We start from the raw sequence: 4,732 nt of genomic DNA on the forward strand, positions 1-4,732 counted from the left end.
TCGCTAATCTATCTAGGTATTGTAGTTCTCCCATCCCCTTTATTAATTTTGTTGCCCTCCTTTGTACTCTCTCTAGTTAAATTATATCCTTCCTGAGCACCGGTGCCCAAAACTGGACACAGTACTCCATGTGCGGTCTAACTAGGGATTTGTACAGAGGCAGTATAATGCTCTCATCATGTGTATCCAGACCTCTTTTAATGCATCCCATGATTCTGTTTGCCTTGGCAGCTGCTGCCTGGCACTGGCTGCTCCAGGTAAGTTTATCATTAACTAGGATCCCCAAGTCCTTCTCCCTGTCAGATTTACCCAGTGGTTTCCCGTTCAGTGTGTAATGGTGATATTGATTCCTTCTTCCCATATGTATAACCTTACATTTATCATTGTTAAACCTCATCTGCCACCTTTCAGCCCAAGATTCCAACCTATCCAGATCCATCTGGATCTCCAGATCTTCTATCTTATGTTCCTACAGATAATGGATGGTCAGGGGTACAACCATCTAGCAGACTCCTTTTCCTTTGGCGTTATCCTATACAGAATGACTGTTGGTTATGAGCCATTCTATAGCCAAGGATCATTGGAGGAGTACAGCAAGTCTCTGGATGAGGACGTTCCCAATTTCTCACCCAAAATGTGCTTTGATCCTGTTGACATCATCGAAGGGGTGAGTAGGATTAGATGAAGATGGATGATGTAGGATTTGAAGGAGAGATAAAAGATAACATGTGGACAGTGAATAGATATTGTGTAATAACAGGTTAGTAATAACTAGTGTTGAGCGATACCATCAGATATTTGAAAGTAATGGTATCGGCCGATATCCAAAAAATATCGGATATCAACGATACTGATAACCGATACCAATGCAAATACACAATACAAACATCGGAATGTATCCTGGATGGTTCCCAGGGTCTGAAGAAGAGGAAACTCTCCTTCAGGCCCTGGGATCCATATTAATGTAAAAAATAAAGACTAAAAATAAAAAATCTGGATATACTCACCCTCTGACAAACCCTGGCTGTCACCGCAGCGAGCGTCTCCCTCCGTTCATAAGAATGCAGAGAGTGAAGGACCTTCGATGTTGTCAGTCAGGTGACCGGTCACCTGACCGCTCACGTGACCGCGACGTCATCGAAGGTCCTTCACTCTCTGCATTCTCAGGAACGGAGGGAGACGCTCGCAGCGGTGACAGCCAGGGTTCGTCGGAGGGGTGAGTATATCCATATTTTTTATTTTTATTCTTTATTTTTTACATTAATATGGATCCCAGGGCCTGAAGGAGAGTTTCCTCTCCTCCAGACCCTGGGAACCACACTCACCGCACACGCCGAAGAGGACTGGGAACTTCCGATTCCGATATCACAAAAGTATCGGAACTCTGTATCTGAATTCCGATAAAGCAAATATCGGCCGATACCCGATACTTGCAGTATCGGAATGCTCAACACTAGTAATAATACATAATATAATGACTAATGGTCTCATTCCTTTTTCTAGCTTCTGTGCAAAACTCCTTTTTTACGGTTTGCCATAACATCGTTCTTCAGATCCCACCCTTTCTTCGACTCTATAGACTGGAGTGATGTTGTGTCCGGCAGATCCGACCCACCATTCAGATGGGACTTCTGTAAGTACAATATGTAGGGACATCCATGGTGTGATCACTACCCAGTAACACACTGGCCACTATACACCTTATCGTTATATCCCCCCACTATACTGTATATACATGAGCAGCTGATTCTCACACATGTATATTTCTCTTCTTACAGGAGTATTAGACTGATCAGCCCCATGCAAGTACCATCCAAGAATGAAGCTTCACCCAATGATATGAAGATAATCTGAGATCGGGTCCTCTGGGTTAGTTTTTTCTTTCTCTGGATCTAAATAGCAAGTTATAAAAAGCTGAAATTGAAGGATTTATTTCAGCCATACTTGCCATGTCACTATCTGGTTGGCTCATCTACAACTTGATGGTAAGGAGAAGACAACCTGATATGGACAGAAAGCAGGCAGTAGCTGTTCCTTCATTTACCTGGACATGGACAAAAAGAAGGAAGCAGCTGCTCCTTCACCTGCCTGGACATGGACACAGAGAACTAACAACAGATTTTCTGATCTTGTTGCTTGTGCAAATCTAAGATGTTTGGATAAACCTTCCTACCGAACTTCTTAAAAAAACTGTGCGCAAGTGAGATATACCTAGATGAGCTGATGAAAACAAAGGGGGGGTCACTAAATATAGATGTAATTAAGATTTGTTTTGTTTAATCATTTTGTATTTCATTAATTAAAAAAAACTATTCACGTTTATTTTTTTAAATTATTCTTTAGAAGTTTTTCTCCACACGTGCCTAACACTTTTCCACAGTACTGTATATTTATCCCCTTTATTATACAATCAGGAATTCACCAGGGGTGTCTCGTTTCCCCATTATCACTTGCAAAATTGCTGGAACCTTTTCTAATAATGATTAGGCAGGATAACGATATCAGGTTATAAATATGGAAGTGAAAATGAAAAGACAGGATTTTAAACTGATATTATATATTACTTCAGGAGACTAATGGTGCTATAGTGAGGGCCTGTAGGAGAAGGGAAGAATATGTGGCCAGATCTGGACCTAACAATCAAATGGGCTAAACCAGTCTGTATCCCAACACATACACGTGACAGACAAGTTGTGGCTGAGGAACATTATATAAAATATCTGGAATCAATGTTTAACACCACATTGAGGATTTTATTACTTTAAAGTTTTTGTCCTGGTAGATAAAGCGAGAATAAAAAAGCAATTTGATGAGAAAAAAAAACAAACTTTCAATGTTGGGTAGAATTGCGTCAATAGTGATCTGCCGTCTCCCCATTATTCTATACACACTATCATATTCAGGGCAATGGACACCAGAAATGTCTCCTATATCTTCAGTGGATTATTTATAGAGTTAGTATGGAGGAGAACACAGCTGAGAATGAAAATTTAATTCTTACAATGTCCAGTAGATTTCTGTGGTGGTTACTTTTTGGTTACTTTATAGCCCCCCACCTGAAGCACCTGCCACGTTGGGATGGGCAATGTATCGACAGTTAGAATTTCACAGTTACCAAATATTGGAGATTAAAACTTTTTGACAATATAGTGGAAAAAATGCTCGATTTTTACAGATGGTTTGTGTCTGGCATATGATGAGACAATTTTTATGGAATAAAACAGAAGTTAGAATTTTCTCCTTTCTGGGGCAGTGTCAGTCTTACGGAATTCAATAAACTTCACATTTAGGGAAATAAGGGGATACTCACTATGGATCAAAATGGTATTCAATATTTTCGAAAATTAGAAATAGAATATGGCCTGCCGGGCAAAGAATTCATCTATATCCGGTCAAACACAAGGTGGAAGGCGGAGCGAAAATGGACGTCTACCAAGTTGTGATATCCAGACGATACTGAATTTTGTAGATAACTCTGTTTATAATAAGGGACAATCCGTGAGGATTTTTTACAGCGATTTACAGGAAGCCAACAAGGAACATTCAGAGGCCATTAAACAATAGGAGAACATTTGTCCCATGGTGACTATAGATGGTTACAAATATGTAAGTCATTCCCTAAACTGATCATCTGTCTGGCACAGCACAGCTCCCATCATCATATAACACAACCCCAATTCCAAAAAAGTGCGACTTATTGCAACATTTTGGAATTGGGGTTGTACATCCTTTACATTTTTACACAAGAAACTGGACAAGTTTTAGTCTAATAAAGATACAAGTTTTCTCCGAAAATGATCAATCAAAATGTAGATTATTAAATAACGAGATTTAAAAGCTAATGGAAATTTTTTTACAGCTGCATGTTATTGGAAAATGATCTTGTCTATCCCATTGTCTATCTTTCTAAATAGGCACATATCTAAAAAAATATATATGAGAAAATACTCTTCTCAACTTTGACATTGCATCATCAAGATGGGAAGTTCTTGCCATTATGGAAATCACAGGGTTTGAAAATGACTATGTAAGATCTGAAACGTTGCTTCATCTCACATGTTTTGAAAGAAATAAACTACTTTTATTTTGTTTTCTAATGCTGCTAAATTTCACCTTTTTACAAATAGATCGACAGATAGAAATTAATAGATAAAATCATGTGATACTCTAGTGACTCCTTGACGCGATGTTTCTGTTCTGCTTAGGGTCTTTAAAAAGATAGGCCAAATACATAGAATATTTTTTATGTGCCCATAATCAGGATAGAGCAGTGCTTTGCTCGCAGTGTATTTTTACTCTTTCCAAAACGCTGAGTTCTAATCACACAGATAAATCTTTGTGTTCTGTGATTATTGTGGATTTACTGCATCTAATAACATTCTTTTGGAAATTGCCTTAGCGTAGACTAGCATTTTCACAGCAGGAATTGACATGTTGCTTGTAAATCCGCACTGCTGGTGAGTCAATGTGGCACCCCAGGAGTTCGGGTACAACAGTGGTGCTGCCTTCCTCTCGGGGTGGGTAATGCCATGCCTTTAGACAATGTAAAACACAGCATTTTTGACATAGCCTAGGTGAGCTACGTCCATAATTCTGCTCTTCCTGATCATGGTCATTTAGCCTTAAGTTTCCCACTTTATTCAGCTCTATTGTTGAGTCTTTGTTTGTTTCTCTGTTATTAGAGATGCAGGGTGAGGGGTCTAGGACTTGCACCCTGTTATTAGCACCAAAA

At 39.3% G+C, this 4,732-nt stretch overlaps 1 long non-coding RNA gene across 1 annotated transcript; it reads left to right on the forward strand.

The window, feature by feature from the left end:
- The first annotated feature begins 488 nt into the window (after positions 1-488).
- On the forward strand, positions 489-1,862 carry LOC138680958 (uncharacterized). Its single transcript, XR_011321857.1, has 3 exons — positions 489-667; positions 1,504-1,633; positions 1,779-1,862. It is a non-coding gene; the product is annotated as an uncharacterized lncRNA (long non-coding RNA).
- The last annotated feature ends 2,870 nt before the right edge of the window (positions 1,863-4,732 follow it).

The sequence above is a fragment of the Ranitomeya imitator genome, chromosome 5 (assembly GCF_032444005.1).
Source record: "Ranitomeya imitator isolate aRanImi1 chromosome 5, aRanImi1.pri, whole genome shotgun sequence".
Taxonomy (NCBI): domain Eukaryota; kingdom Metazoa; phylum Chordata; class Amphibia; order Anura; family Dendrobatidae; genus Ranitomeya; species Ranitomeya imitator.